Genomic DNA, 21,459 nt, shown 5'->3' with positions numbered 1-21,459 from the left:
TCCTGCACTACCTGAGAACCCCGGGTTGCGTAGGGAATGCCCCGCTCTCCAGGAGGCGAGCAGGACACAATACAACACTGCGAGTGTCGTATCAGAGGAGCACTTAGCTACTCAGAACATTAAAGGCAGGAACTCATGCTGCATTCGAATCCATTCCTCCATCAGTGAGGTTACAAGGCTGCTAATCCCTTTGAGGAAGAACCTCCAATGCTCCCTGAAAGGATTCAGTCTCCTTTCACAGCACAGCCCTTTACACAGCCCTGTCCAGGAAAAGCCAGCTATCCCTACCCAGCAGGCTTACTCCGAAAGACCTGCTGCTAACAAACAGAGCTGGCAGTCCCCGTCCTGTGCGCTAGGAATGCAGAAGCTAATCTCCAATCCAAGTGGCACAGGAAACAGCAATTTCTCTTATCTGCTACTACAAGGAGGCTGCGAGGGAAGAATTTAGGAAGGATCCTTTCCTGAAAGTCAAGAGATAGACACTGCTTTGGAAAGGGCAGGCCTTGCCCGTTTCAGTCTCCTGGACACAGAACCAGCTGCCACACTCTCCTGCCAATGATGAACCGACATGACCCGACATGGCAAACACCTTACAGAACTCTGAGAATCTCTGGGACTGTCCTTGGCCTATCGTCACCGAGTCTGGTTCTCTCACCGCCCTGGGGAGCCTGCTCGCAGAGACGGTCACACGCTTTCCAGTGTCTCTGTGACAAGGACTGTAGAGAAAAGAGTCAAAACTTTTGGTCTTTGCTCCTTCCAGGCTCTTATCCACAAACGGGACATTATTTAGATTTACTTTTCATGCTGGCCAGGGGACCCACAGATCAAACACAGCTGCCCATCACACAAGTACCATGCAATTACTGAGGTACAGGTCACTGCATGCTGGGGAATATACACAGTTGGCAGAATTATATTTTTTATAATTTCGGTGGATAACTGATTTTTAAAGCATTTTTTTGATTATCGACAAATTCACAATTGCACAAAAATATGGGGTTTAGCCTTTATTTCAATTTGTATTGATTTAATTGTTCACAGTTGCAGGAAATTAAGGCTGATCAGACAATCGGGGATTAGATAATTATTTTGTTATAGTAGATATTGAGATTTAAAACGTTAAAGCTTTATTATGACCAATAAAACACAAATTGTCACCATATGTAAAAATGTACAAAGTATTCTTAAATCAAACTCTAAGTTCTCAAAGAGCAGTTTTCTTAATCCCCCTATCTGTAAATTTCAATTACTACCGATGGAAATCTTTTTTCATTGGTTTGTGTGTATGGTGAAATCAACGTTTATCAACATTTACCATTTAAAAAAATCAATTCCTTCCCAGCCTACGTAGACACTGCTACGCCAAGTTAAGACTCGCGACTTGGGCTGACGGTCATTTAAGAGGCCTATGAGGTTTTAGGGACTTGATATCTGCATATCAAGGATTTCCTGCTGAATTCACCAGGCTCAGAATGTATGTCCTGAATACGTTGGCCTCACAGTAAATACATCAGGGAATTTCAGACTGGCTATAACAAGAAAAAGATTTGCAGATTTTCTATATCATTAAAAAAAAAAATCCATTCCTTTTCATTCCTGCCCACTCCCAACAAAACTCCCGCTAAGCTATTCAACAGCATAGTTCAACCCATTTAACTCTTCCTTGGCCTCTTGTCCCACCCAGTAAACTCCCAGCACAGAAAATCTCCTGAACATTGGGTACGATGGTGGCAACACCAACATGATTGATTGAAATATAATATATATATACACAATACCAGAAACAGATTCTATTCATACACCTATGCACTATCCCTCAATGCTGGTACCATCCCAATTAAAACAGGCATTTCCCCTAACGTTAAACAGAAGACCAGAAATAAAGGTGCTAGACGTACATTGCTTCTACCGAGACTCACTCCTAGCTCTCCACAACCCTGACGAGGAGCTCTGTGGAAGTGGCAAGGCGTCTCTCTCACCAACAGAAGCTGGTCCAATAAAAGATAACACTTCACCCACCTGGCCTGTCTAGCAACACTAACAAGGCACAAGTGGCCCTAAACAACCCTTAAGCCACTAGACAGAGCTCTGAGGAGGCAGCATGGTGCTCCGGGAAGAAGAGATTTAACATAAGACCACACCAGGAAGAGAAACTTGCACAGAAACCAGTCTCACAGACAATCACACTCCTGTGAAACACACACAGGGAGGGACTGTGTAAAACAGAGTAAGTGACTTCGGAGCACAATGCTCAGTTAATTAGATGCTTTTGGAATTAACACAGAGCAGTTTTCCTCAAACTTAAATCAAAGGCACAATGGAAAGCCAAGAAGCAGCAGCTTTGTCATCACTGGGAAAGGTGAGGCGGACGAAACCCACTAAGCTAGGGGCAACCTATCCCAGCCTAACAGACACTACCTGCACACTGTCACACCAATAATTACTCAGTCGAAAACCCTAAGCAACAGGTTTTCCTATAGTGCAGCCGTGTCAGATGCATGAAATCAGCCAGCCAGGTTCCCAAGAGAAACCATTGTTGTTCAGCATGTAATCAAGGGAGAAGAAAAGTGTTTTCCAAGCCCCCAGCCGGCACTGTCACTGTCCCCTTGACCAGATGGCTATCGGAGCAAAGGGCAGGCTGTTTGGTCAGATGGGAGCCAGATGAGCATCAGACACTAACACAGTTAAAGCAGGCTGGAGGGCTCTTCAACATGACAACTCACGGAGCGGTAGGACCAATAGAGAAATACATAAAGAAAAGGGCAGGGCCGGCTCCAGGCACCAGCCCAGCAAGCAGGTGCTTGGGGTGGCCAACGGAGAGGGGCGGCACCTCCGGCTCTTCAGTGGCGAGTCCCTCACTCCTCCTGGGAGCGAAGGACCAGCCGCCAAATTGCTGCCGAAGACTGAACCGGCGGCGGTAGTGCCGCAGATCGCTACCTTTTTTTTTTTTTTTTTGCGCGCTTTTTGCTGCTTGGGGCGGAAAAAATCCTGGAGCTGGCCCTGGAAAAGGGAGCCCAATTCTGGTCTCATACCAGCTTTACAGCAAAGCAAGTGACTCGGCAACCCCCATTAGCATCAGGTCCAGGCTTTAGAAAGGGGGATTTCAAAAGCGCCTAAAGAAATCAGGAGCACAAGCCGCCCTGACTTTCCCCGGGACTTGTGCTCCTAACTCTCCTAAGTGAAAATCTCACCCCACTTTTTTTATGAAAGAGTTATGGCAGATCTAGAGTCAGATTTCTCTCACTGCTTTACTGTACTCAGAGGAGCCACTGGCCATCCAGACACATGCAACCCCTACTGGCCAAGGATTTAAGACACAGTAGGTTTATGGCCAAGAAGAACTTTCAGAGGCGTTTGCTGATACTGTCGGCAGTTCCATCGTTAACAGCAGTGAGAACAAACAGGCAGAGCACCCGAATGAGATGAGACGTTCCCCTAGGTAACAGATTCTTGCACTTAGGTACATCAGATAGAAGCTGCCCACGGACGCCAGAAACCCTGAAATTGATCACAAAGACGAATGTCTGCCACATAAGGCAATCAGAGACGCATTCTGACTTCTCCATCATCATGCGCTCATTAAGTCTGAAGTGTGGGACAATATTGCTGTCTTCTGCTCCTGTGAAAGTCTGACCCACCCCCAGTTAAACAAAAGCTACGTTTTGCTGCAGGGGTCACGGGACATGCAACTCACCTCCTTCTGCCACAGTTCAGGGAAAACAAACAGAGACTGTGTTTTAATTGGCCGCCAGCCGTAATAATTTACAGATTCACAATTTACAACTGTGACTGAGTGGAGTACTGAGGCCAACAACAGAAATCAGCCAGGAAGCTAACAGAAGTCCAAAGAAATGCTTCCTAAACACAAGCAAGGAAGAAGCAGCTCCCGAGATAGCTAGCTTTCACGTACGATTGGATTCCGAGGGGGCACACACACCGGGAATCGTTGAGCAGTGCTCAATTTCATTACAGCCGCTTTCCTTAGATTTAGTACTAAAAGAAACTGTCAACTCTGCGTTTGCGTAAACCGAGCAGCATTTCCGCTCAGAGAAAACCCATACAGAAGGCTTTGATTCCAATGTTAAAAATATACATGCACATACACGTACAGACATACTTGTTGAAGAAAGCGGAGAAAAGTGAGTGCTTGAAAGATTGACTTCATTTTTTCTGGATAAAAGGGATGTTTACAGTGGAATAATTACACTGAATAAGAGCCATTCAGTCAGTCAATAAAAAGCGAGCAACAGATGGCTTGGCAGATATTAGCATAAATTATGCATACTATTGATATAGGTGATGCTCTTTGGGGCTGCCAAGCCAACACGGGTGGGAGAGGATGGCAACGGAAGTAAATATTATGAGGAAAGGTATTAGGTATTCTGCCTTCTGCAACACGATCAAAGCTGCACAAACAGCTGGTGTGTGATTTTAGAATTCAAGTGACTGCTCGAATCTAATTAATTCCCAGTATAATTTTAAGAGGTTTTTAAAATAACAATAAATCGGGCCCGTCTCCCATTCTGAACTGTGCAGTAACTTGCAGAGGGGAGGAGAACTGCTCCGGTCTGACAGGGCTCAGACGATTTCATTACCTGTAACGGATCATTTTAAGTGTAAGCACAAAAGCACCAATGTATCACCAGGGAAACCCTCTCTGCCTCTTGACACCTTCTCTTTGGAGGAAGCCCCTGGCGCTGTACAGAGGATACCCTCTGTGTGTGTCTCTATTACTGCAGTGCCCACAGGCCTCCACCGCCAGGAGGGCCCTGCTAGGCTAGGAGCTGCACAGAAGCCTGGAAAGCAAGTCCTCGACTCCAAGAGCTCACAATTTGAGGCCCCAATCCTGCAAACAATTATGCACGTGCTTAACTACTAGGGAGTGTCACTGATCTGAAATCCATTGACATGGGAATTGGAGCTTAAACAGGCAAGACAAGGAGTGGGAGAAGAAAGGCCGCACCCCGTGTTACAGCTGGGGAAGTGACCCCTGCGCAGAGCAAAGGTCACACAGCGAGTCTGTGGCAGAGCCGGAACCAAACCCAGACCTCCCAAGTCCAGTCCAGAGTGTGAACCACCTTAGCCTACAAGGTGCCACAGGACTCTGTCGCTTTTCACAGATCCAGACTAACACGGCGGCCCCTCTGAGCCTTGAGCCACAAGAGCTTCTTTAACTGATACCGATAAAGTAGCCATTAGTCAGGACACACGGACACCCTATCCCTCCACTTCCCCAGGGCGGCGCTCCCTTCAGCTCAACACTTCCAGCTTTCTAACGGGCACGTAGCAGTGACCCTTTGCAATACAAATACACCTCACCCCGCTAGAAGGCGGATTCGGCTATAACGCGGTAACGCAGCGCTCTGGGGGACGGGGCTGCGCACTCCGGCAGATCAAAGCAAGTTCGATATAACTTTCACCTGTAACGCGGTAAGATTTTTTGGACTCCCGAGGACAGCGTTATATCGGGGTAGAGGTGTATTTTCAAAGCCTGAGTAGAGAGAGGGCCAAATCCATCCCAACAGAACTACACACGTTTAAACCAGCAAAGCAGCCACAAAGGTAAACTAACAATCTGAAGGTTCAAACTGTCACAGTCAAAGCTACCTGCTTTTAAATATAGACTTCAGCTATTCAAAGCAATTACCAGAAAGTCATCCTGTCCCTGCGCCAAATGATTCACAGACCAAGCATCTAAACGTTAATTTCATTTGGAGGATTTGTAGCAGAAAGCACCTCCTCTGATTTATTCAAATGTATTTCACAATCCATGGATAATTAATTCCATGCACATTCCACACAGCGTTATGTAGCGACATGCTTAAGCATTTCAAAGGGACACAAATATTTCTTTTCCATTCCGATAGACTGTTCAACCAAGAAAACAATTCTGCAGAGGCAAAGGTGGCAGGCTCCAGGGCTCCAGGCTGATTTACAAACCCACTGCTCACCACCTGCATCTTCAGACTCTCCTACCCCCTCCCCTTAGCTCTTTCAAGTCATGTATTGCACCAATCAATTCAATGCCTTGGATCCCAGGAGTAAAGCTGCTCACATGCCTATTGGAGCCCAGTACAAAATGGGTATCGAGTTCCAAAATCTAATCTGCAGTTTGGTAACTGTCACTAAAGCAGAACAAAATCAAACCACAGCGGAAGCAAGTAATCCAAGATGCAACCCGCTGTCTGATCCCACCGGAGCACACTGCATGAACAAGCTCCAGAGGGTTACATTCCAAAGGAGTTCCTCATCCGCGTGCCATCCCGCTCTGGCCTTTCAGAGGAAAGCCTTGGTAGGAGTCCATTCAAAGCAAAACAAAACACTTGTATAATCTATATTTACCTCGAGGAATTGCAATGTCAATTGGAAGCATCTCCAGGAAGCACCGGAATAAACCTTTATCCCTCCCAGGAGCCCTCTTAGAGACAGAAGTAAACAATGCACCTGGAGATAAACAGGTGGCTTTTCTTCTTTTACTGCCACATTCCCAATAGGGACATTCTCCAGCCTTGAGGTTTGTGCGTCTAGGGCCAGCAGTTAATCCAACTGAAGTATGCAGGTCCCGATTCCTGGGCCGAATTCACCCAACATCAGTGGGATGAGCTTGACTCCTGAACTCTTGACTAAGCTGTGACTCCTGCTGAAGAAGAAAGGCCCAGATTTCCTCTGACTAATCTTTTCCCCTCCCATCTCCATGTTAACATGTCTTCTAGGCACTGAAGTCGCAGAGCGAAGGAAACTCGCAGCATGTCATTTCTCAGTTACTCACAATTCTCTCTGCAACGCATTTCCTCCAGGAAATGAGAAATCATCAGTAAGAGCGAGAGCGCTGGACAGCCCAGACGGTCACAACTAGCTGAGTGATGATGCGGTGTCCCCTAAGTAACATTCCTAAACAATGAGCCTCTGAAGATAACAGAGGTCAGCAGATTCTGCTCAGTTTCTCCACCAGGGAATACACTGAACATCTCTACATTGACTAGTTCTTTGTAACAGCTGTTCTTGGAATAATGCAGCCGGCATATGACCAAGGGTTACCAAAGAATTATTCATTGCCGACTACCTCCGGTGCAGTTCTTAAGGTCAATCATCTCTCTCCTACACATCCCTCAAGCCCTCATTCCTATTGTGGGAGGAGAGGCCTTTCCCTTCAATCTCCAGCACAAAGGAAAACACTGTGGCCAACATTCCCAAAGCCAGGCGTCCAAGGTCATTTTGGGGCACCATAATCGTCAGTGGAGGCTGAAATCAATGGGCCCCAATGAGTGCCCAACACATTCACAAAAAGCCAAGCCATTTATTTAGGTGTCTAAATGCAGATTTAGGAACCTAATGGTGGCCTGCCAGCTATAGAGGTGGGTTTTCCAAGGTGCAAATGGCAGTTCAGTGCCTGACTCCCAATGAACATCATTAAGCGTTCGGTGTCTGGGTGCACCTTAGAAAGACTTCCCCAAAGTCAAATCTTCCTACTCTACGGGTGGTTATAAAGTGGAGATCCCCACACTTGAAACAACGATGGCAGGCAGCCTAGTGCTGAAATACAAAGCTACGTGCATGAGCAGACGAGCACTGGGAGAAACCGTGAAACAGGAGTTCACAGACGCTTCTTCAAATGCAAGTTTCAGTCTCTTTCCAGCTAAGCAAACTCAGAGTAGCCACCTGTATGTGCCCTGACGATTAGCAGGAGCAAAGTCAATATTTGGCCATTATGAACGATAAGCCAGTTAAAATTTTGCTTTTTTTCACATAAAATCATCCCCCAGAGGCAGGTGGGAAGTTGCAGGTGTCTCCCCCAACAGCTGCATAATTACAAAGCCAGACACAGAATCAGGGAACCAGAGGCTTAGAAGGGACCACAAAGGCCAGCTAGTCTGAGCCCTGCCCAGAGGGAGGATTTGTTGTGTCTAAACCCTCCAAGGTAGATGGCTCCAGCCTCCTTTTGAAAACCTCCAGTGACTTATCCAAGGAAGGCCAGCAAAGGAGCGTCTCTAGGCAATGGAAGGCAACCGGTATATAAGGAACACACCACACTCAGGGGCACAGTGAGGAGTGGGGGCCAGGCCCAACTCTGGCTACGCAGTCTGGGCAGTTCTCTTCCAAACATGAGCTTCCAGGCCAGCTCCGCCCAGCGGGCCCATCTCCAAGAGTGGCCAGTACCGCTGCGTTGGAGGAAGGTGCAGGAAGCCCTGCAATGGGCACTGACCCAGATTAGCCCAGGGAATGGACACCGACTAGCCACGGCCATGGGCAAAGCCCACCCTGCTTGCCCTTTACCGGGGAGGAAAATGGGCTGGGAATCTCCAGCTGGGGGTTGTCATGGGACCCTTCACATCAGTCACTGGCTCAGAGACACCTAAGGATCCAGAAGTCTCCCCTCCTCCTGCGTCAGCTGGAAGATGGGAACGGGCACAGGTCTGCTCCAGGCTCCCGCTCCCTGCCCACGGACCCCGCTGGAGCCGCAGGACTCTGGCTGCACAAGAAGCTGCAGTGCACGGACCGCTCCTTTCACAGCTGCTGGCCAGAGAGCTGGTGTTGTGGCTCTTTGATCTTGCCTGGGATGTGGGACAGGTCACCTGCTGAGCACCCACGCATGCCCCAGGGCCAGGCAGCACAGGATATTTGTAGCTGGATTGGAGGCCAGAGTTACACAGCCACCAGTGGTGTCAACAGACACTTCAAGCCTTTGAAGAGGCGGAGAAAGGTACAAGCATGCCAAGGCAGTAATTGTTCCCCATTGCTACCCCACTTGCCATGTCAGGGCAGAGCAGCATCACCGGACACAGCAAGACAAGAGCTAACCTGGTCACAGAGGGCCAGGGCTCCAGGCAGGCCACTGCCCAGCGAGCTGCTCTCCCTGGGGGGAGGGGGCAGGTTTTACTCCTATCACTGCTGTGCGATTTCTAAGGGACCATCTCCCTGCAGCCCCCAGGACGGGCTCCGATTCCTGACTGTGGGCCTCTGAGTGCCACGGCGATACAAGCAAACAACCACTCCGCTGCATTGCCAGGGCAGTAGTTCCATTCCTAAAAGTGGGCCGAGACCTTATCTTGTACCAGTTCACAGGCCCCAATCCTACCAGCAGGGTATGCAGGTCCTTGAGTACCAGAGATAAACCCATCAGTGCTTTTATAAAGCTGGCCCGCCAGGACCAATCAGAGCCTCACCCAAACTAAGAATTGCTCTTCACTCGGACACAAGCCATTGGGGGGAGTAATTCTGGCCATTGCAGGAATCCCTGGGTGCATTTCCATGTCTCTGGCCTGTGCTATCCAGGAGCCAGGCTAAATGGTCAGAGAGGTCCCTTCTGCCCTTAAAACGTATGCAGTGAGTGCCTAACTCCTTTGGAAAATCCCAACTAAGCAGCATAAAGGAGGGAGGCTGGGGATACGGCAGAGACAGCCCTGGCAACGAACTCTCGCCGAGGTGCTGTGCCACTGCCCAGGGGAGTAAGGCTACGATTCTGTAATACATTTACCTGCACACGAAGCATCCTGGGAGCAAATCTGTAAAATCCCATCAGCACCCAGGCAACAGGCCTCTGATTCAGCTGCTTGGTTTGTTACAGGGCATGTTACCGGGAGGTTCATAACATTTTCTCTCCCTCCTCCATTTTAGAGTCTCGGATCCATTCGTTTGTCTCCAGACCAACCTATCTACCTAAAAGACCAAGCCAAACCCGCTGTGGCTTTGGAGGCCGATTCAGAAGAGCAGCTGCTGCAGCTCCCTGCTCCAGTTCACATGGACGAGAAACCCTTGCCAACATGTTTTTTTTAAACAGTCAAGGCAAGAGATGGAAACAGCAGTTTCCTTTAGTCCGGAGAGGCAGAGCTCCTTACACAGCTGCTGAAGTCTGGATTAACTGCCCGGTCCAGGAAATTGTAGCGATAATGCTGGATTAAAACAGTGCTACGGAAATGGGAAGATGAGCGAGTGCAGTGAAATGGGAGCCGATTCTGACTCCTGGTACTGGTCACTCAGCTCGGCTCTCTCAGAACTACTAGGGATCAGCCATTAAACCCTGTAAAAGGGGAGAAATTGGCATGCAAACCCTTCCAAGGCCCAGTAGCATCAAACCTCAGCATCTGCAAACTGTGTACATACAGTGCCTAGCACAATGGGGCTCGAGCCTCTGGATGTTACTGTAACACAAATATTAAATTATGGTTATACTAAGGTTAGGGGGAAAAGAGAATGTCCTTTGATTAACCCAACAAACCCACCTGCTTTGTGCAATACACGTCTCCTGATTTCACAGAGAACACTAACACAGCCCAACACTATCACTTAATGTTCTCTGTCCCCTTGGGAAAGTCACTGGCTCTGTGTGCTCGCCGCCCCTCTACGACATGGGGACAGTTACCCTTCGTCGGGCTCGCCTGTTTCGATTGTGTGCTCTTCAAGCAGGCGCTGTCTCTCACCATGTGTCTGTTCAGTGCCTGGCAGAATGGGGCTCCGACCTGGGGTGGGGCCTCCAGTGCTACTCTAATACAAATACATGTTGACTCACTAAAAAAGGGCATTGAGAGGAAAGACTTTGGTCCTGCTCAGTAATGCCACATTCGACTGGCTTTCCGCTAGTCACACCTGCACTACAAAATTCACACACCAACAGCCCACCAGCCTGGAGTGCAACTGAGCCAGAAATTCAGGGCTTGGCTACACTTACAAATTTGCAGCGCTGCAGCAGGGTGTGAAAACACACCCTCTGCAGCGCTGCAAATTGCGGCGCTACAAAGCGCCAGTGTGGTCAAAGCCCCAGCGCTGGGAGCGCGGCTCCCAGCGCTGTCCGTTATTCCCCACAGGGAGGTGGAGTACGGACAGCGCTGGGAGAGTTTTCTCCCAGCGCTGGTGCTTTGACTACACTTAGCGCTTCAAAGTGCTGCCGCGGCAGCGCTTTGAAGTTTAAGTGTAGCCATAGCCTCAGAGCTGGGCCTGAAACATCGCCCATTTGTGTAGAGACTGCAGCACAAGAAGTACAGGTCATTCGCCGCTAGACGAAGTCCTCCCAGGGAAAGGGAGGAGGCAGAGTTTGGCTTAAACCGGAAGAGCTGGAAAACGAACACATTTGAAATGTAAGCGGCAACCCCTTTGCTGAACTGTATGCAGCTTAACACAAAGGTAAAGAAAGCAACTTACAACAAGGACAAAACTGAAACAAGGCAGATGCCTGTAGTAACGTGGCTGGCTCTTGCCAGCTAAAATTCAAAACACCTACTTTGCTACCCGTTGTGAAAGGTCAGCGAACATGTTCCGGGCAGGTCGGATTCCCAAGCCATCCCCCTGCACTCCCTTGTGGGCAGCGCAGTGCGGGAGCCAGGGCGGTCAGGAATGGCGTTCCCTCACAATTCCCACATTGTGAGCCAAAAGCACAATGCTGGGCTACTGCTGAAAACAGCCAGACAATACACACAGAAGAGCCCCGTTTGTCACTGACCAGCGGGGCGCTTCTGAACGCAGCAAAACAAGGACACCGGTCAACTCAATGAACAAAACCAAATCAAAACCAAATTAAAGGCTCACAGAGAAACCTTACCAATTAGACACAAAGGCAAGGCTGCTGCCTGGAGACAGCATGCTTGGCACACTGCATCTCTGTCGGGCCTGGAGTGCAGATGTTCTGGTGCTGAGTTCTCGGCTCTTCACGTGCGGATTTCAGGGCAGAATAACTTAGCTATAACTAAAACCTACGCTCGCTGGGATTTTAACCACACTGGTTAATGTCACTTTTCTGTCTACCACAGAATGCTCCTGCAGTGCTGCTGCACGACCACCGACATCAGCTGGAGATGCGGGATAATTGCCACTTCTGAAAAAATTCAAAGCCAAGGTATCAAGTTGGGGTCCCAAAAAAATCACAGGCCCCTGAAAATATGGGTCCAAGTAGCTGGCCCAAGTTCCTGAAGTGGGTCAGCAAAATAGCCAGCAACGGAAGCCAGGAGTTTCCAGCACTCTGGTCTATGCTGCCTCCTTAGACTTGGAGCCAAGTATAAGCACAGACTGAATTTATCATCACCATCTTTTAACATCTCCCAATTTTACTCCTGTTTCTTTGAACAGCAGTTAAAACTCCAGAGGGAAATATTAACTCGTACTGGGCTATGACCAACCTGTCGGTTACTAACAAAGTTAGTTAAAAATGATCACAGTAGCTTCATGTTGAAATATTTTGGTATGAAGCTTTACATTTCTCCTCACTGTAAGACAGACTCATTTGTATTAACCCCCTAAAGCCTTAAGCTGCAAGCTAAACAAAACATCTCCCCTCAACAGAGCCAGAGCGGCAGGGGCTGGAATCCCTCAGGTGTTTGAGGGAAGAGAGGGGCCCACACCCGTAGTTCAGGCTAGGAGACCATGGAAGCATTACATAAACTTGCTCAAAACTTAAGATGCAACTGTTACCTCAACTATGTTACATGATAATCCTCCATAATTAGGCCTTTCACTACATGCAGCTGAAAGGACCTGCGTTCCATTCTTTAATCTCATGTGATGCAGAAGGGTGGAGATTTTACCTCTGCAGATACACCTCTACCCTGATACAACGCTGTCCTCGGGAGCCAAATAATTTTACCGCGTTCTAGGTGAAACCGCATTATATCGAACTTGCTTTGATCTGCCGGAGTGTGCAGCCCCGCCCCCCGGAGCACTGCGTTACCGCGTTATATCCGAATTCGCGTTACAGCGGGGCAGGGGTGTACTAGAGTTTACACCATAATGCTGACAGAAAGGGCTTAGCAGGTACATACAATATATGGCTTGCTGTAGCATGTTGTTCCCACCGGCCTCAGGAGCACGATCTCCGACACTCAGGCTATCTGAGGAGAAGATGAGCCGTGGCAAGCTTCTGAAAGAGAAAGATGGATTGTGTGTAAACTAGAGGCTAAAAGATTTAGAACCTGATCTTGCACAACGCTCTGACGCCCTTCAGAGCATCGGGCTGTGAACGCCTACCCTGGAGCTACTATCTGAAGTAGCCTCATTGTTTGTAAACTGCATGAGCAAGTTACCCAAGGAAGCAGATCCCGGGCTTCGCTCCCTACGGCCTCACTGCTAACAGGAGAATTCCAAACGTCACGACAAGCACAGACATCCACAAATACACCCGTTAGTCTTTAACGTGCCATCGGACTCCTTGTTGTTTTTGTGGATACAGAATAATACGGCCACCTCTCTGATACACAGAGCTATCACTTTGCTCTCTGCTGGTCACCGCCAGCCCGTCATGCTGAGCCATTCAAGTCTCCACGTCGCAACGCGAGTGACCCAGCGTCCCCCTGGAGCGCAGGTGCTAGGACGTAGGGCATGGAGGCCCAGCCAACTCAAACAGCCGCCGAGGCTGTGTACACAAGGATGGAGTGTGCAGGAACCTGACTGAAAGGAATGTGCACTGCAGTTTGTAGCTAATCCTTTCAGCAAGGAGCTTCTGAACACCCTCCCCTCCTGTGCCAGACACCCAGCGAAGACCTGCTTTCAGTCGAAAGAAACAAGACAAATGGCATTGTAAAGAGAGGCGTTAAAGTGAGCTACTTTTGCTGTTTTAAAGAATTGACAAGGATTCCCATCAGAGATAGTAAAGCTATTTCAAGGTAATGTACTTAAACACAGCCTGAAATGTGTTTCACAGCCTTAGGGTGAGGCCTGAAGATCTATTAATGATTATGTATAAACAGGTCCAAATCTCAACTCTAATTCCTCATAATTACTGACTCCCACATCTTAGTTCACACACCTAGGAGGAAAGGTTAGTGCTAATATTCCAAGATGATAAACACACACTCCTGTATATACAGCTACAAGATCAGCTGGAATCAACTAGCTCTGGGGCCGAACCCCCTGGACTGCAAACAGCAGCATTCCTGGAAATAAGAACTGCAACTGCTTCCTATGTTTAAATGTCTCAGGAGTACAGTATCATTTTTACATATGCCATATTTTTAACCCTTTTTAGTTAAAAACTGACTTGCCATCTGAAAAAGTGATTTTTTTTTAAGAAGGCTTACTAATTTAAGAACTACATCACATACCAACCCAGAAGCACCTTAGGAAATAAAACCATGCAGAGATTTATAATGCCAGGTACCTTTTCGAAGAAATATTCAAGACCAGAAATGGAAGACTTTAATCTTACTGCACCTTTAACACAGTCACAGTTGCCACCAAAGGCTCCATAACCACAATCTGGATTGTGAAACAAACTTCTTTAATGGCTATATTTCTTCTAAAAAGGCATCTGAATGTTAAAGCAACACTGGTGCAAGTGTGTGAAATGCACAGCCAATTTCAGACACTAAATTGTTTTGTTCTTTCTGAGAATGCTCATTTAGATTGTCAGAATATAGTGTATCCTGTGCAAACCTTTCAGAGAGCCAGGAGTCAGGAATTCTGTCTTGAATAGAAATGAAACCATAACAACATAAGAACATAAGAAAGGCCGTACTGGGTCAGACCAAAGGTCCATCTAGCCCGGTATCTGTCTACTGACAATGGCCAATGCCAGGTGCCCCAGAGGGAGTGAACCTAACAGGCAATGGTCAAGTGATCTCTCTCCTGCCATCCATCTCCATCCTCTGACAAACAGAGGCTAAGGACACCATTCTTTACCCATCCTGGCTAATAGCCATTTATGGACTTAGCCCTATGAATTTATCCAGTTCCCTTTTAAACACTGTTATAGTCCTAGCCTTCACAACCTCCTCAGGTAAGGAGTTCCACAAGTTGACTGTGCGCTGCGTGAAGAAGAACTTCCTTTTATTTGTTTTAAACCTGCTGCCTATTAATTTCATTTGGTGACCCCTAGTTCTTGTATTATGGGAATAAGTAAATAACTTTTCCTTATCCACTTTCTCAACATCACTCATGATTTTATAGACCTCTATCATATCCCCTCTTAGTCTCCTCTTTTCCAAGCTGAAGAGTCCTAGCCTCTTTAATCTTTCCTCATATGGGACCCTCTCTAAACCCCTGATCATTTTAGTTGCCCTTTTCTGAACCTTTTCTAGTGCTAGAATCTCTTTTTTGAGGTGAGGAGACCACATCTCTACACAGTATTCGAGATGTGGGCGTACCATGGATTTATATAAGGGCAATAATATATTCTCAGTCTTATTCTCTATCCCCTTTTTAATGATTCCTAACATCCTGTTTGCTTTTTCGACCACCTCTGCACACTGCGTGGACATCTTCAGAGAACTATCCACGATGACTCCAAGATCTTTTTCCTGAACCAAACAATTCTGTTTACCCAGATTTCATGCTTCAAATGAAACATGAACGGTGGGGGGATACTTTGGAGAACCTCACCAACCTGGTGTTCCAACACAGTTTAGTTTCCATCATGTAGAAAAAAAATACCTGTTAGTCAAAAAATCAATAACTTACAAGAATAACTGCTGCAAAGGGACAAATGAACAGAAGAGAACTAACCCAGCAAAGCGGGGAAAACCCGATCAGCCTCTCTGTACTGAACCTGGAACACCTGAGTGAGATTCTGCAGGGCACTCAACCAGCCAGCAGAACAGCAGCAGATGAAATCTAGCATTGGCAACATCTTTATTTCAAAACCGCTCTATTAGCTAAGTGCATCCCTTCGATCAAACCTAAAATTCATCCGAACATTTGTTTCTTTTCTTCGCCTCTAAACTTTTATCGTGCCTTATGCTTCCAGAACGACAGACATTGATTGATAAATAGCAAATGTCTGACCACATAAGTGGAGGAAAACATGCAATCAAAATATTTTCTCATTACAGACAGAAAAAGGTGACCACTCGTTTCACCCGAGAGCCGTTAGATAGACTAGGTGAGTTCCTGCACCACCAAATCTTCTCCCAGACCTACTTCCTAGAGATCTTTCTGCACATACTCGAGAGTAGAGCCCTGCAAGGGACTGTTCTTTAATCCTGCTCCCGCTATGATGGCAGCAGGCCCCGCAGGACCCATATAGACATGATCTGTGGACACGGAGCAACTGTTCACCATGACCAGTGGCATCCATCGGAGAGGAACAAATTAAGTAAAGCAACTCTACCAGCCCTGTGAGATGTTGCAGGCAAGTCCGATGCACTTCCTGGCTCTGTCAAAGGGCTTTTGGGTAAAAACCAGTTCTTAACCTAAGATCTTTTCTTCCATAGCCTTCCCATGTGAACTTGGGAAAGCCTCTTCAGCTCTGTGCAAAACGGGAACAGCCCTGTCCGAGCTCCCTCTCCGGAGTCGAGACCCTATGTCAGGATGCTCTCTCTGTCAGATTATTAATACATATTGTACAAAGTATGTTTAAGTAGTGTTACAACTGTGATAAAGCAAACAAAACCAAATAGATAATAAAGGCTGGAATGCTGGCCATGCCCTGTGCCGTGTTTGCCTATTTGTCAAGTTGAAGATACACAGTAGATTAATGTTCTGCCTAATTGTAATGGTCTCTTATTACTTTAGAAAACCAGGAAGTTGTTCTACTAGAGCTAACAGAAGTGCTAAACTTGTCAAAAATACCTAGTGTTAAAAGTCTATGATGAAAACGCACAAGTTTGCTGCCTTTTTTTTGTTTTAAGCCTATAATACAGCGGCAAGATTAACTTGGAAACTATTTAATGTAGTGCATTACCTGAATTGACCATGTTTAATTCAAATTTCATTCCCTGTTTATTCAGAGCCAAGATTCTTGTTTTATCACTTATGAGTTGCGACTCAGTAGCCTGTGGAACAATTAACCTGGTTACCAAGAGATACATGCAAAGTATCACGGCTTCCCTTCGATTTGATTTTCAAGAGACTTCTCGATACTTTTAAAAATATCTCCTTGCTGAGCAGTATGATATTTTTCAAGCCTTCTCTTCCAAGCTCTATGTTACAGGTCACACACCTCTTCCCTGAGTGCATATTCAGGAAACAAAACATTTGTATCCCAAAATGAATTGTTTATCAGGTGAAAACCGAAAGCTGGCTTCTGAAAGGCCTCCCTTGAATCAATAGGACAAGCTCACCAGCCTGTCTCTGGAAAGACCCTTTTTCCTACAAAGATAGTTATGTTTGTCCACCTACCGCAACAAGAGCACCAAGGACAGGTGTTCCTTTCAGCACCAAGCCTCAGATTCTATTGCGGCCAAACTCCAACCTGGAGGTGGGTGTGTACCTCCCTACATGTGTAAATAAAGCCACACACACACAAATCCCTCCCATCACAATTCCACCTTCAGAAAACAACAGCATGTCTGAGATGCTGCTCCACTGAAGGTAATTACAGCTGCAGTTGGAATACAGTAGAACCTCTATCACTAAAGACAATTATCCCACTGCCAGAGACGCGCACACAAGGCGGTTAGAGGCCTGTATCCTTAGTAAAACATGAAGTGGCCATTAAGGGGCTTAGAACACACAGACCCAAACAACCAACCTGCCCTTGTGCTGCCTGTTTTAACCCTCCCTTTCTCCCAATCCCCAGATCCTCCCCACGGTTTAACGCTGCTAAATTTGATATAAACTCGTAGCGTAGACCAGGCCAAGCTCATCTACACTCAGTCCCTGACAAGGTAAACAGGGAACCTCCAGCCGAACATGTTAATATTTCTAACGTGTCCCTCCCTCCACCCCCATCACCCTAACCCGCACCAAAACTCACTATCCGCCTGCCTGCATCACGACTGGTGAGATGGAAGGAGCCTTTTCCAGCAGTCCTGTCAACTCTTTTGCCTTGGCTTCAAGAGAACTCAGGAGTCTGGCTTGGCAAGGACACCACTCCCGGCCTCATTCCCAGCCAGATGACTTTATTACAAGCAAGAACACTCCCTACACATTTAATGAACAGCGGCAGAAAAACCCAGAGCAGCTTTAAACACTCTCCCACAGACACTCCTAGGTAAACTGGAGCGAGCATAAAAGATTTACAGCAGCATTAATTATTTATTTGGTAGTGAAACATTCGTACGTGTGCTGGAGAAGCCGGAAAAACCTCTCGGGAATTCGGCGGGTATCTGAATAGCGGCCTCGCCATGACGTGTCCATGTGAAACAACAGCATCTATGCTCCCCGCCTGTATTTGCACAATAGGCCAAATTCTGCAGTCAATGGGACTGGCAGAGGGATTCAAATCAGTGCAGAAATTAGCTCAGAACCAGCCACCTCGTTGTCCCACGCCAGACAGTAAGCCATAGCATACCTAATGAAGTCTTGTCCAGTACTGGTTTTTTTAAGTATCCATTAGAGGCAGTACAATCCAGTAGATAGGATACTGGGCTTCTGTTCCCAGCTCTGCCACTGGCTTGCTGTGTGACCTTGGGCAAGTCACATCATTGCTCTGTGCCTCAGTTTCCCTTCCCCACTCTTCCATCTGATCTAGAACTCATGAAAGCACTTTTGGGCATGGTTTATATGAATATGTGCAGAGCCTAGCACAATGGGGTCCCAATCCTGGTTGGAGGTCCAGGTGCTACTTTAACAAACTATTAACAACAGATTCCTTAAGCATATCAGGTACTTACAAAGATGTTTCTGCCAGGAGCCATGTACTTAGCCAATGTGAAATCCATTTCATAAGCTTCTGAAATTGTTTAAAGTCATCAGCTGGAGGAGGTGGGGGTGGCATCATAGCCTCATCCGGTGAGGCTGAGGAGATGAGGTTTTGTGGTGTCACCCCCTTGTCAGCGCTCACCTTATGCGCCTCAAAAAAAAAAAAAAAAAAAAAAAAGACTCCTCCTGAGGTTGAGCAGGGAGGAGGAAGGAGTCTGTCTCGCATGATAGTCCCTGGGTCCTGGTATGGTTGCTGAGAGGGGCCATAAGGTAGAGGAGGGGGCACCCAGCACTAGAATCTCTGGCATTAACAGCCTCTCTCTCAGTGAAGGTGTCAGGAGAGATGTCTCTAGGCTGGGAAGCAGGAAATCCCAACACAGATAGTTGGGAATCTGAGGAGGTGTCTGCAGCACTGTCCCAAGGCAGGAGCAGAGTGCGGAGGTGATGCCATTTGTCTGTCTCACCCTGAAGGTCCTGGAGAAGTAGAGGTACCAGGGAAGGTCTCGGTGACCAAGTGGATCTTGGTACTGGCAGTTGTTCATTACAGTAACAATGGACCCTCTGGAGCACCTGAGACAAACAAATCTTCAGAGAATCTAAATTCCTGCAGTACCAGATCGATCTGCACCCAAACTCGACAAACCTCCGCAAGAGGACCACGTCCATGGTACAGATTTCTTCAACACAGCTTGTTTAGAGTCTCTGCTGGTGTGATCATGCTTAGACTTCTTCAGTTCCAAGGCATGCTTGGTACCATGATTCTTCAAGGAGGTTAGTCTTCTACAAAGAGCTGCAAGGAAGACTGGGGCCTCAGAGGTACCCTTTCGGGAACATGAAGGCTCCAAAATAATCAGTTTCTCTGGTGACTGAGGCTTTTCTGAGGCAGATTTTCTCTGAGAATAACAGAACTCCTCTGTGTGGAGGCACTGCTGGTATCCTCCATGTTTTTATCCCACAAAGATCTAAGCAAGCAGGGTACAGAGGTGGACGGGCCAGTATGCTCACTTGGAGACCGATGAGGGGGGTATATGGGCCTGGATCTGAGGCTGGCTGAAGGGAGCGCTCCATCATGAGGAGCTACGTTTAATCAGTATATTCTCTAGATCTGCTCTTGAAGGATGAGCAGGTCTTGCACTGCGATAGTACGTGTGTGTCTCCCAGACAGCAGATACACTGGGAATGCCCGTTGCTGCCCGGGAGAGATTCCACACAGGCGAGGCACCACTTGAATTGCAGGGATCCCAGCACACCACGGAGACAACAATCCCTGAGTGAGAACCCCTCAAACAGGGGGAGGGAAGGAGAGTAATGGGAAAAATTACCCTTACACTAGGGGGGAGGACTTATAAAAACTGTAAACTAAAGGAAAAAACTAAAGTAGACTAAGGTCAAATGAAGGACCCCTCAGGGCGAGAAGCGGGCACACTACCAGAAGTTCCATCGCAGGCTGAGAAGGCACTGCTGCAGTTTGCTCGTACAGCACTCTAAATCCTGGGGCCTGGAGAACAGAGTGCTCTAGACGCATGCACAGGCCCATCGGGCACCACTCCTGAAAATCTGCAATGGTGGTGCACGTACACCTGATATGGAGCACCCACAGGGATGCTATTCGAAGCAGCAGCAAACTTTGGAGTTGATTTTAACCCACAAAGGAGAGCTATCAAATAAAGCTGCCCACTGCTTGTCCATTTCAAATAGCTTCAAAATGCAGCTCAGAAACCTCCCCAGATCCCCTCAACCACACCTGAATTGTCATGTTTCTGCCAAGAGGAGCCTGAAGCAACTTTGCAGTCAGTACCGGCTCTCCCAGCCTACAGTCCCGGAGCAAGGAAATCCTAGTGTGTGCTGCTGGGGGAAGGAGATTCGTGTTAACCACACACTGAACAAAGCAAGCTCAGATGTGAGGTGGCATTAAAAAACAAGCGAGTATTTAGCGGTTGTTGCCTTTAGGCTGACCCTGATGGAGCTGGAGGCTCATTAGGCACAGGCAGCGCTGTGGTCAGTTTCCCCCCCTCTCTGGAAGGATGTTGGGGAGAGTGCTGCAAGGGATCAAGGAAGGACTGGGGTAGAGCAAAAGGAGAGGGGGAAACAGCTCGGGAGTTTTAGCAAAGCAATGGATGATTCGATGACACAGCAGCCATGCTGGCTCCCACTGGCTTGGGCTCCTCTACCCACACAGCTGCATTGGTTCACAGTTACTCTGGTGCAGGAGGCTGAGTAGACACACTCATTTCAGTTTAAACCAGGCTTGGTTTGGTTTAGCTGAAATTAATTCAGAATAAAGTTAGACTAAACCAAAATAAGCTGCTCTTAACTGCAATCAGTGTGTCCAGACGGGGCTTTGCACAGGTGTCGGTTTGCGTATAGACAAGATGCTGGGCGCTAACCTACTAGTAGCAACTCTTTAGAAGCCAGTGGGCCTGCTTCTCCTTTGCCTTGCACCTCGGTGCGAAGTGTGGCATTCCGACGTGACAGCTTATTACTCCTACTCCGTGCTGGGCAAATGGCAGCAGAGTCAGGCCCGCTGTTTACCGAGGACATTTGATTGGGCCACAGGCATTATTTACAATGAGATGTTAACAAGGCTTGTCTGCTCAAGGGTTGTTCTGCGCAGCAATAGCTAGGCTGGTGCATTTAGATGTGCTGCATCAGTGTAAAAAATGATTTGTGTTGGTGCTGCTGGCACCCCCTGCAGTGATGTTTGGACAAGCACACAAAGAGAGACGCATAACCACTCTCCCGGCCCACCCCTGCATTTTAACCCACACCTCTTTAACACTCTGATCACCCCCTGGAATATACTGACCTATTAGAACCACCATATGAGTTTGCAGGTTGCATTAACACACGGGGCACAAAAAGAAAGTGGAGTTTTCATTTCATACAAAATGCACAGTGGAGAGTGTTTTCCCTTAGGTCTGTGGAAAGCTTGATTCAATCGTTTTAAAGAGCTCAAAA

At 47.5% G+C, this 21,459-nt stretch overlaps 1 protein-coding gene across 12 annotated transcripts in view; it reads right to left on the bottom strand.

Moving 5' to 3' along the window:
• The window catches only part of SIPA1L3 (signal induced proliferation associated 1 like 3), a 111,911-nt gene that overhangs the window by 67,093 nt on the left and 23,359 nt on the right, over positions 1-21,459 (bottom strand). For 11 of the 12 annotated variants that reach the window (XR_005590568.1, XR_005590567.1, XR_005590569.1 and 8 more), the window contains one exon: positions 12,747-12,844. The exons of the other annotated variant lie outside the window; for it this stretch is intronic. The gene's annotated coding sequence lies outside the window, so the exon portion shown is untranslated. The remainder of the gene's footprint in view (positions 1-12,746; positions 12,845-21,459) is intronic. 12 annotated transcript variants of the gene reach the window in all.

This window comes from Mauremys reevesii, linkage group 22 (assembly GCF_016161935.1).
Source record: "Mauremys reevesii isolate NIE-2019 linkage group 22, ASM1616193v1, whole genome shotgun sequence".
In the NCBI taxonomy this organism is placed as follows: Eukaryota; Metazoa; Chordata; order Testudines; family Geoemydidae; genus Mauremys; species Mauremys reevesii.
The sequence above is the reverse complement of the archived record's forward strand: the minus strand, read 5'-3'. Positions and strand labels throughout refer to the sequence as shown.